This window comes from Tamandua tetradactyla, chromosome 13 (genome assembly GCF_023851605.1).
Source record: "Tamandua tetradactyla isolate mTamTet1 chromosome 13, mTamTet1.pri, whole genome shotgun sequence".
Taxonomy (NCBI): Eukaryota; Metazoa; Chordata; class Mammalia; order Pilosa; family Myrmecophagidae; genus Tamandua; species Tamandua tetradactyla.
Window position 1 is genome coordinate 9,747,700 of NC_135339.1, and position 11,179 is coordinate 9,758,878.

The 11,179-nt window shown below is 46.3% G+C and overlaps 1 non-coding gene across 1 annotated transcript; it reads left to right on the plus strand.

The window, feature by feature from the left end:
- The first annotated feature begins 10,284 nt into the window (after positions 1 to 10,284).
- LOC143654661 (U6 spliceosomal RNA) lies at positions 10,285 to 10,387 on the plus strand. Its single transcript, XR_013161863.1, has one exon. It is a non-coding gene; the product is annotated as a U6 spliceosomal RNA (small nuclear RNA).
- The last annotated feature ends 792 nt before the right edge of the window (positions 10,388 to 11,179 follow it).

Below are 11,179 nucleotides of genomic sequence, written 5' to 3' on the forward strand. Positions count from 1 at the left end.
TATTTTTAGGTATAAGCTATATATAGCAGAATATGCAAATCTTAAGTGTACTGCTCAAAATTTTATGTAGGTAGATACTGCAACTACCACTCAGATCAAGAGCCGGAATATTTCCATGACCACAGAGGGTCTCTCACGCTCCTTCCCAGCACCAAGAGGTAACCACTCTTCTGCCTTCTACTTCCATAGATTAATTCGCTTGTTACTGGATTGTTATACACAACATACAGTATGCCTGCACCTGACTTCTTTTGCTAAACATTATGTTGGAGATTTACCCATGTTGTGTGTGCATCAGTAGTTTATTCTTTTTTATTGTGTGACTATACCACAATTTATACATCCTACTGATGAACATCGAAGGTCTTTCCAGTTTGTCCTTGTACGTGTTTTTGGTAGACATATGCCTTCATTTCTCTTGGGAAAACATCTTGGAATTTGTTGGTTCACAGGGTTGGGTACCTATTTAACTTTAGTAGATAGTGCCCAATAGTTTTCTCAAGTGACTAAATCAATTCCTATCCCTCCAGCCATTAATAAAAAGTTCCAGGCGCACTACGTCCTTGTCAGCACTTAATATTGTCAGTGTTAACATTTTAGCTGTCCTATCTGGTATGTCATGATATTTCACTGTGATTTGAATTTGCATTTCCCTGAGGAGTAATGCACACAATGGCCATTCAGAAATCCTCTTTATGAATGCTTTTTAAGTCTTTTGCCTGATTGGGTTTATTCTAGTTTTCTAGCTGCTGGAATGTAACACACCAAAGACGGATTGGCTTTTAATAAAAGAGGATTTATTTCATTTGTTCTTCAGAGGAAAGGCAGCTAACTTTCAACTGAGGTTCTTTCTTATGTGGGAAGGCACAGGATGGTCTCTGTTGGCCTTCTCTCCAGGCCTCTGGGTTCCAACAACTTTCTCCAAAGGCCTGGGCTGAGCTGCGAGTGCTGAGATGAGGTATGCTGAGCTATTTAGGCTGTGCTACGTTGAGCTCTCTCATTTAAGTACCAGCCGATTAAATCAAACATCATTCACTGCAGCGGGCACGCCTCTTAGCCGACTGCAGATGTAATCAGCAACAGATGAGGTTCACGTACCATTGGCTCATGTCCACAGCAACAGAACTAGGTACCTTCACCTGGCCAGGTTGACGACTGAATCTAACTACCACAGGGTTATTGTCATTTTCTTATGGATCCATAGATGTTCTTTGTGAGATATATTCATATTAGTAGCACTGTTTTTAATTTTTAAAAATATTTTTATTGAGAAATCTTCACGCACACGCAGTCCATCCAAAGTTTACAATCAGTGGCTCACAATATCATCACATAGTTGTGTTTTCATCGCCATGACCATTTTCAGATCACTTGCATCACTCCAGAAAAAGAAATAAAAAGAAAAAAGAAAAAAAACTCAAACATCCCATACCCCTTACCTCTCCCTCTCGTATTGCAATCTACCCATTTCCCCCCTTATCCCCCCTATTATTTATTTATTTATTGACCTTATTTTTTCACTCATCTGTCCATACTCTTGATAAAGGGAGTATCAGACACAAGGTTTTCACAATCACACAGTCGCATTGTAGAAGTTATATAGTTGTACAATCATCTTCCAGAATCAGGGCTACTGGAACACAGCTCTACAGTTTCAGGTACTTCCCTCCAGCCACTCCAATGCGTCGTAAACTAAAAAAGAGTATGTATATAATGCATAGGAATAACCTCCAGGATAACGTCTCAACTCTGTTTGAAATTTCTCAGCCACTGAAACTTTATTTTGTCTCATTTCTCTCTTCCCCCTTTTGGTCAAGAAGGCTTTCTCAATCCTATGGTGCCGGGTCCCGGCTCATCCCCGGAGTCCTGTCCCACGTTGCCTGGGAGATTTATACCCCTGGGAGTCAGTAGCACTGTTTTTAAAAGCACAAGAAAGTTAAACACAAAATTTAAGAGTCATGGTAGTGGTTACCTGTGAGGAGGGTGTGGGGAAGGGGTGATGGGCCTAGGAAGGTCACACTGCTGCAAAACGGGGGTCTGTTCTAAATCTGAAGCCTGGGGTGGGTTTGCGGATGTTTATTTTATTGTATAATTACATATACATTACTTATATACATGTTATATAGTTTTAAAAGGTAAGTCCTGGCCCACTAAAATTAAGTATTTAAGATTGACTGGAAGACATCATTAAGTGAAAAGGCAAGCCACAGATTGGGGGAACATATTCACAACACATACCCAAAAGATTCATAGCCCATGCCCTAAACCCCGGAACCTGTGAATAAATTACGTTTATAACAGAAGGGACTTTGCAGATGTGATTAAGCTAAGGGTCCTGGGATGAGGAGATTATCCTGGATTATCTGGTGGGCCCCTTGTAATTATACATTGACTCTATAAACGAATTAGGGAAAAATTGACGTCTTTCAATATTGAGTTTTCCTATCAAGGTACATAGGGTATCCCTGCATGTATATGAATTTTTTAGTATTACAGTAGAGTATAAATTTTTACCATACTGGTGTTGCACATCTTTTGTAAGATTTTTTTCATAGATACTTTATGTTTTTGTTTCCAACAGAAACGGTATTATTTTTCAAATGATGTCTTCTGACTGCTATTGGTGTAAAGAAATCCAGTTGGTTTTTGTATAATCTCTTATTATTTCAGTACTTTGTCTGCAGATTTCTTTTGGTTTTCTATTAGACAATATCATCTTCATTATGACAGTTTTATTTCTCTTTCCATTATTTATGCATCTAATTTATTTTTCTTCCTTACTGCACTGGCAGGGACTGCGAGGATAATATTGAATAAAATGGGGTAGTGGGACTACCTTATATCTTCCTGGCTTTAAAAGAGTTTTAATATTTTCTTATTGTGAATAATGTCTGATGTAGATACATTTTATTTTTTATTAATTCAAATTTTTTTTAAATACCAAAAAAACCCCACAGCAAACAAATGTAAACATTCTTAACTTTTGATCATTCCATTCTACATATATAATCAGTAATTCACAATGTTATCACATAGTTGCATACGTAGATAGATTTTAAAAAAGCATAGCCTGATACTGAATTTCATCAAATGCTCTCACTCAGGATTTCAATTCAGTAAAATGCATGTCTTTTCTTTTTCTTTTTTTTTTACGTGGCAGGCACCAGGAATTGAACCCAGGTCCTCTGGCATGGCAGGCAAGTATTCTTGCCTGTTGAGCCACAGTGGCCCACCCAATGCATGTCTTTTCTAGTAAGATTGTCCCAGCTGTTGTCTTTGGTTGCTTCTCTTTAACATCTATTGGATGTATCTGTCAGTTTACATGCCATGCTCAATTTTTGCCCTAATCTGCCTTGCCTATAGCTTGGGAAGAGGCAGTCCTGGGTGATCTTACCCAAGATTGGACCCCAAACTGCTTTCAGATGGGGTGGAGCATGCAAGCTCCAGGCAATAGGGGATGAGGGGTCAGAGTTGACACCCCAACCCAGGGCCACTTCAGGATGAAGTCACAGGGAGCAGCAACCTGGAGCCACAGAGCACAGGATGAAGAGATATCTGGGCCCCAGACATGTGGAGAGAGGAAATGCCTCACATCCTGATGGTTCCCAGGCTCCAGTCCTGCTCTGTCCAGGCCTGGCTCTGCTTCATTTCTATGCTGATCATAAACATACCTTCCCACAGTAGCCTCAGTGGGTTTCTCCTCTTGATTATCCAAGCCTGACCTATACCCCCTGTATTAGTTAGGGTTCCCTAGAGAAACAGAATCAACAGGGAACACTCGCAAATATACAATTTATAAAAGTGTCTTACGTGACCGCGGGAATGCAGAGTCCAAAATCCATAGGGCAGGCTGTGAAGCTGACGATTCCGATGGAGGGTCTGGATGAACTCCAGAGGAGAAGCTCGTCAGCTGAAGCAGGAAGAGCTTGTCTCTTCTGAATCCTCCTTAAAAGGCGTCCAGTGATTAGATTAAGCATCTCATTGCAGAAGACACTCCCCTTTGGCTGATTACAAATGGAATCAGCTGTGGATGCAGCTGACATGGTCATGATTTAATTCCAAGAAATGTCCTCATTGCAACAGACAGGCCAGCATTTGCCCAACCAGACAAACAGGTACCACCACTTGGCCAAGCTGACACATGAACCTGACCATGACACCCCCAAATCCCTCACATCAGCCCCTATAACACTGGCTGCCACTGCATCTGTCACACAGACCCCTGTTTTTGCATTCCCACCACCTCCTCTGGGGTCTCCTTATGTCACAGAGGGCTCTGGTCGAACTGCCAAATCATCATCATCCTGGCATTCTAGATACCACCATGAGCTGCTCTCACTGCCCCTCTGACTTTCCGTCTTCTCTGCCACAAGTGACCCAAATTGCAACCAGGCTGCACTGGCCTTGGGCTCCCCTGTGCTTCAGCTTCACACTATCCTACCTAGGAGACTTTGCTTCTGCTGCCCCACCCCCACCCCCTCACACACAGAAAGTGCTTCCCCTCCCCAGGGCAGTCTCCGAGATCATTTGGAGTGTCCTCCAGCCTTGGTGCAAAGAAATCAAGGCTGATTTTTCGCTACTTTTCAACATAAATTATATCATATTTGATGTAATGACAATCCCCACCATCACATGTATTATTATCGGTTTTTTGAAATATCATTTTGAATAGAAAGACATGTAGGTCAAATTCAAAAAGTACCAGGGAATAAACCATGAAGTCCACTGCACTTTGGCTCCAGGGTCATCTTTGATTCTTTTTCCATCCACAAAGACACTCACACCCATTACCCTAATTAACTTGGCATCAGGCACTTGCCACCAGCTGGCACGCTGTAAGTAGAGGCGTCAGTGTCTGCGGTGGAAGGAGAGGTCTGGAAGTTGGCCTTGGCGGGTTGGGGCAATGCTGGGAGCTGAGAGGAAAGGGGTGGGGGAGGGAAGGGGAGAGGGAGGGGTGGGGGGGAAGGGGGAGGGGAAGGGGTGGGGGATGAGGGAAAGGATCTGGCGTCAGAAAGACTGCAGGCAGGGGTGAGGTCCTGCCTGCCCATTTTCTAGGGCGCTTGGCTTCCAGGGCCACTCATTGGCTCTGCCTTTCCACCTGCCCACCCCGCGTGGCACCTCACTTTTCTGAGGCGCAGAGCCGGGCTGACTCACCCACCAGACCTGGCGCGGAAGCAGGAGGAGGTGGGGCCTGCCCTAAGTGAACTCCAGTTCCAGCGCCGGCCCCTGGACGCCTGTCTACACGGGCTGGCCCGACCCCAGAAGGCGCCAGGCCTGCCCTCTCCGCCCAGCTCCCATTACCCGGCTAGGGCCCGCGGGCCTTGGGCCCCCGCGTTTGTCCTTGGTCCTTTTCTACCTGCACCCTGGGGCGCGCAGCTCCAAGCCAGGGCTCGTGGGGTGTCACCTGCTTGGGTAGATGGGTGGACGCGGTGCCGCATCGGGCTGGAGCACAGCTCCCCGGGCGCTTTCTCTGGCGCTGCAGCTTGACGCCCCGCAGAAGGTCGCGGCTCCGGAGGCCCCCAGTCCCGCCTTAGTTTCTCTGTCCGCGAAGTGGGTCCGCAGAGAAGGAAGCGGGTTGGAGTCACCTCTCCCCCTGCCTCCCTCCTCGCGACCCCCCGGAGGAACCTGCCTAAACCGACCCCCTCGGTTTCTGCGCCACCGGCCCTGGGCGCTTCGGGGACGCGGAGACTGGGGCCGGCGGAGCGCCTGGGCGACATCCTCCCCGCGCGCTCCTCCCCGGGCCGGGTGGGCCCTCGGGAGTCCACGGATCTGCCGTCCTCCCTCCCAGCCTGGAGAGTGCGGGGTCGGGGTGGGAGATGGCGAGGGTGACCCATTCCAGCGCCAACAGCCCCGGGGACCTGGAGCCAGCCCGGGAGCTCCCCAATCCCAGTGGCGGGGGAACGTCCGGAAGACCCCGACCCGAAGCCTGGGGGACCGGAATAGGTGGATCAACCGAGTCGCCGGGACGCGGAGACTGGAAGCGGCCGGTCTGGGAGGGGTGTGCCGGGGGGGCCCAGTCGGCTCCCGACGCGCGCGGTTCCCCTGGGCGGCTGCATCCAATTCCGAGGTCCCTGCTGACCGCCAGCTCTTCGCCTACTGCGCACCGGGGCGCAGCCAGCAGGGACGCTCGCCCGGGGCGGGCCTGTGGGTGCCGGGCCGTTCTTCCTTCCTGCTACTTCATCACTCTCCGGCTCTGCGTTGCACGGAGAAGGGTCTCTGCGCGTCCCTGGGGCCAGGTGTCGGAACTGCACCTCCTAGATCCCAGCGTGCCCGCAGCGCCCTCGGCAGGGAGTCCCTTGCAGGCAGCCCGGGACACCCTTCGACAGCAGCTCGGACCAGGAGTCGCGCGCTTAGAGCCGCTCGGTGCCCTCCTTTCTCCTGCCTCGCAGCCCCCGCTGCTGCCACACGCCCTGGAGTTAGCTCCTGGTTTGACTCAACCCTCCAATAGTCAGAAGCCCACGCAAAACAAACGTGCCCCTTAGTGAATTTGGACCAGACAATCGCCCTTGTAACCATCACCGAGGCTGAGACAGAGAACCTTCCAGCCGCCGGGAATCCGCGCAGTCTCTACAGCCGGCCCCCAGACCAAAATAGGCGCTGCCGGGGCTTACGTAGTAGTTACTTGCTGCAGTATCGTCACAGTTTTTGCCACCCAAGTGTTCTCTCTGGACGTTATAATTTAGTTTTGCTTATTTTGTTGACGTCTTTTATATCTTCAGACACACACAATCCATATCAGGTGTACAATCAATGGCTCAGAGTATCATTACATAGTTGTGTATGCGGGGATAGCTACAGCCGGTTGCGCAGCCGGGCGGTTTCGGCTCCAGACTTCGGGTGGTTCGGGGGGCGAGCTCGCTGGGATATAACCTGTGGTAAGCCGGGCCTGCTCGCCTAGTGCGGCGAGGGGTCTAAAGGACTTGAGCCAGAGGCCAATTAATCAGTACAAAGCGTCTTTATTGTTACATGGGACAAGCTTAGGTACCGAAGCGGCTCAAGTGCGCTAAAGACCCCGAGGCTACAGGGAGCTTAGGTTATATACAGTTGCACAAGGGGAGGAGTAGGGGAGAGGGTAGGGGGTTCGGAGAGCCAATTACACAAGCTAAAAGGTAGTTGCTAGGCAAGGGCGGCAGAAGATAGCTAGAGGCAAGGACAGAATAACAAGAAGGCTTGTAGTTTTGAGATAAGCTACTGAGACGGGAGGTTTCTGACGAGGGGGGGAAGGGAGAACAGTGAGTTAGGCTACAGACATGAGAGACAGGGAGAGAAGGTAGAAATGATTGACAATTTTTAAGTATGACTAGGCTCCAATCCCTGAGAAATATGCCACATGTGTATGCATCACCATGATCATCTCGTGGAACATTTGCATCACTCCCGAAAAAGAAATAAGAAAAAAGAAAAACTCGTACATCTCATACCCCGTACCTCTCCCTCTCACTGACCACTAGTATTTCAGTCTACCCCCCCCCCCAATTTTTATCCCTTATTTCCCCTATTATTTATTTTTTATCCATATTTTTTTTTACTCATCTGTCCATACCCTGGATGAAAGAAGTATCAGACACAGGGTTTTCACAATCACACAGTCACACTGTAAAAGCTGTACAGTCACATAATAGTCTTCAAGAATCGAGGCTGCTAGAGCATAGCTCAACAGTTTCAGGTACTTCCCTCCAGTATTGGCCTCTTTTAAGTCTCATGTTCTGCAGATTCCTTCTCCATCTTGAAACCTCTGTGCATTAACCCACTTCTCCACGGAGACTGGCTTGCAGAAGTTTCCATTTCCTTTGTTTAAGCTCTCACCTCCTCATGTTTATTCAGATGAAATTCGCTTCATCCCAAGAGAAGTTATGGTTTCCCCTACCTGGGCAGCACTTGCTAAAGCCGGTTCTGGCCAGCTCTAGCCACTAGAGCACATGCAGTTGGGAAAAGCCCCGACCTAACATCATGTTTGACAAATTTTGATAGTAAAAATCGTACCTACGGATCATGCTAACCCACCATGTTAGAACATGCGATGCGTGAAGTAGCGTGATTTGGGACTGTGCATATTCCACTTTAGTCCACCCCTTAACCCTTAATCCCGCCTTGTCCTTAGCCACCCCTTAAGACCACTGTCCAGTAAATCTTCCTCTTTTCTTGCTGAGCTGCTCACAATAAATGCTTATCTCGAAATTCTGGTGTCATGACATTGACTTCTGTGCACATAGGGCAACAAGCCAGCTTTGGGCAGTGACAATCTTTTTATTCCTTACAATGGAAAGAACTTGAGCCTCTTTCCTTGTAGAGTTTCCCACAGTCTGGGTTTTGCTGGTTGCATTTTAATGGTGCCGTTCACACGGCTTCTGCATTTCCTACAAATTGACAACTGGATCTCGCTCGGGGCTGGATCTGACCCAGGCTCAGGATTTTCTGGGAGTCCTCAGGCCGAGGGGTGACTTTTACATCAGGAGGAATCGAATGTCACCTGCTTTCCTTTTTGAGATGTTAGCAGGGGTGTTACTCGGGGGTGACATTCATTAATTCACTGGCAGATGCAAAATGGTGACATTCCAATGCTGTCATTTCTTTTCTGTTTATTAGGTGGATTAACTTTTTTTTAGCAGGTATCAGCACTTCCTTTTTATTGTCAAGTGGTATTCCATCATATGGCTGTATCACAGTTTGTTTATCCATTCGCCAGTTGATGGATTCTCATTTAATTTTTTTCTTATATAGATATTATTACATATATTTTAACCCTTTAAATATATACCATACAACATATATACAAAGCAAAGAGAGGAAAAAGCAATAGTTTTGAAAGCACTCTTCAACAAGAAGTTATAGGACAGATCCCAGAGTTTGTCACAGGCTACCATTCCATCATAGGCGGATTAACTGTATAAAGAGATACTTCCTCTCATCTTCTATTTGGCCTTGCAGGGGGACAGTTCATAAAGGAAAGGCAGGATAAATGCCTGTTTGTTTCCTTTATTTAACCATTTTCAAGATAATGAATTGCAACCTGTCGTTATGAGTTCAACTGTGTCCCCTCAAAAGTCATGTTGAAGTTCTGACCTGTGAAGGGGAACTTTTCGAGAAATAGGCTCTTTGTAGATGTAGCCAAGTTAAAATGAGATTATTCTGAGTTAGGGGGGGCCCTAACCCTATACGATTGGGGTCATTATAAGAAGTGGAGAAGAGACGGACCCAGAGGAAAGATGGCCACGTGGAGACAGGGACATAGCTTGGACTTATTTTGCCGCTAACCAAGGAAACACCAAGGTTTTCCGGTAACTTCCAGAAGCTAGGAAGAGGCAAGGAAGGATGCTCTCCTAGAGCCTTCTGAGTGAGCACTGCCCTGCTCACACCTTGATTTCAGACTTCCAACCCCTAGGACGGTGAGAGACTAGTTTCTGTTTTTTTACACCACCCAGTTTGTGGTCATTTGTTCTATCAGCCCCAGGAAACTAATAAGCCTGCATCCCTCCAAAGACAATGAATTCTTTTTTAAATAATACTAGTTTGCAGCTGAGGATTTAAGCATATTAGATTGTCCCATCTTTAGGAATTTGGAACCTTTTCAACTTCATCCTTGAGTAGTTTTCCTGATATGACCTCTGCAGTCTTTGGTCATTTTCTTGCTGTCAGGTATGACAAGATGTTCAGAATAACACTAAAGTGACAACTAGTTATAACTATACAAAACAGTTAAAATAGTCTTTGCATACACCATGTCCAGCCTTCCTCCTGTTTTTTTTTTTTTTTGCATGGGCAGGTTCTGGAAATCGAGCTCGGGTCTCCGGCATGGCAGGTAAGAACTCTACCTCTGTGCCACCATTGCCCACCTCCTCCCATTTTTTAATTTGTACCATATATACATTCTCAGAACATAAAGCCCTTAAATACCATAATCCCTCCCTTTTATAACTCATTAAGTTTTAATTCTACAACTTAATTATGTATTTGCTGCTAACCACCAATCCTATGGCTGTGTCTCTCTATCTTTTTCTTTTAAATTTCTGAAGTCGGTTCTTTGTCGATTCTTTGAGAGGCCCATGGAACACTCTTTTGATAAAGCTATAATAAAAGGGAGATCTGTATGGCAGAATTTTCCTTTTGTTCCTATTCCAGCATGGCTCAGCTAGACACTGTTACTGATCCTTTATTTAAAAGTTTGATATTTTGTTCATCACGAGCTTTTATTTTTGCACTAATTTTAATTTTTAAAAAGATATCACGCTAAAAACCCAAAGGAAAAAAAAAAAGCAAAGACTAAAAAGATATCACGTCAAGTGCTTGTTTCCGCAACATGTATACTGAAAACGGGATTATACAGAGAAGATGGGCATGGCCCCTGTGCAAGGATGACATGCAAATTCGTGAAGCGTCACAAGTTTTGAAACATATCTGTAAGGTGGAAAAAGAAGCTATCACATTGAAATCTTATTTTTCTTGACTACTGAGTCCTTTGGTGCCTGTTTTGGATTGAATCCTATCCCCACAAAAACATGTTCAAGCCTGAAGTGTGGACTCATTTGTAATCAGGATCTTTGAAAATCCTACTAGTTATGGGGAAGTCAAATGGAATTGAATGGGCCTTCATCCAATATGGCTGCAGTCCAGACAAGAGGAAATGTGGACAGTGCCGCAGGAGGCAGAAGGGAAGAGAGACAGCCATGTGACAGAGTCTGAGATGGAGCCATGTGTTATCGTCAAGCCACCACCAGATGGCTATAGGTGTAAGAGAAAGCAGGATCCTGCCAATGCCTTTGGACTTCTAGCCTCACAGCAGTGAGATAGCAAATCCATGTTGTTTCAGTCAGCCATCTGTGGTGTTTGTTGTAGCAGCCTTGGCAAACTGATACAGCGCTCCTTTGAATTTTGTGCTCAAGGCCAGTGCCTCCCTTGCCTTTCCTTTCTCTAGTCCCTGATGTGGAACTTCTCTCTCTCTTTGTCTTCATTATTTTTATCCTGTTCAAGTTTGGTTCCACTCCCAGAAGTTTCTGTCCATTTTGCAGCCCTGTGCATGGAGGGAGCCCTGGAGAGTCAGTCAGTGTGGAGATTTCACGGGCTCTCAGGGCTGACTGTGGACCGCTCCCTCCCTGGCTAGAGAAGGTCCTAGAATTCAATGACATCATTTAGCTGTTGAAGGGTTCATTTTTTTAAAAATGCCTTCTGTACATAAAAAAAC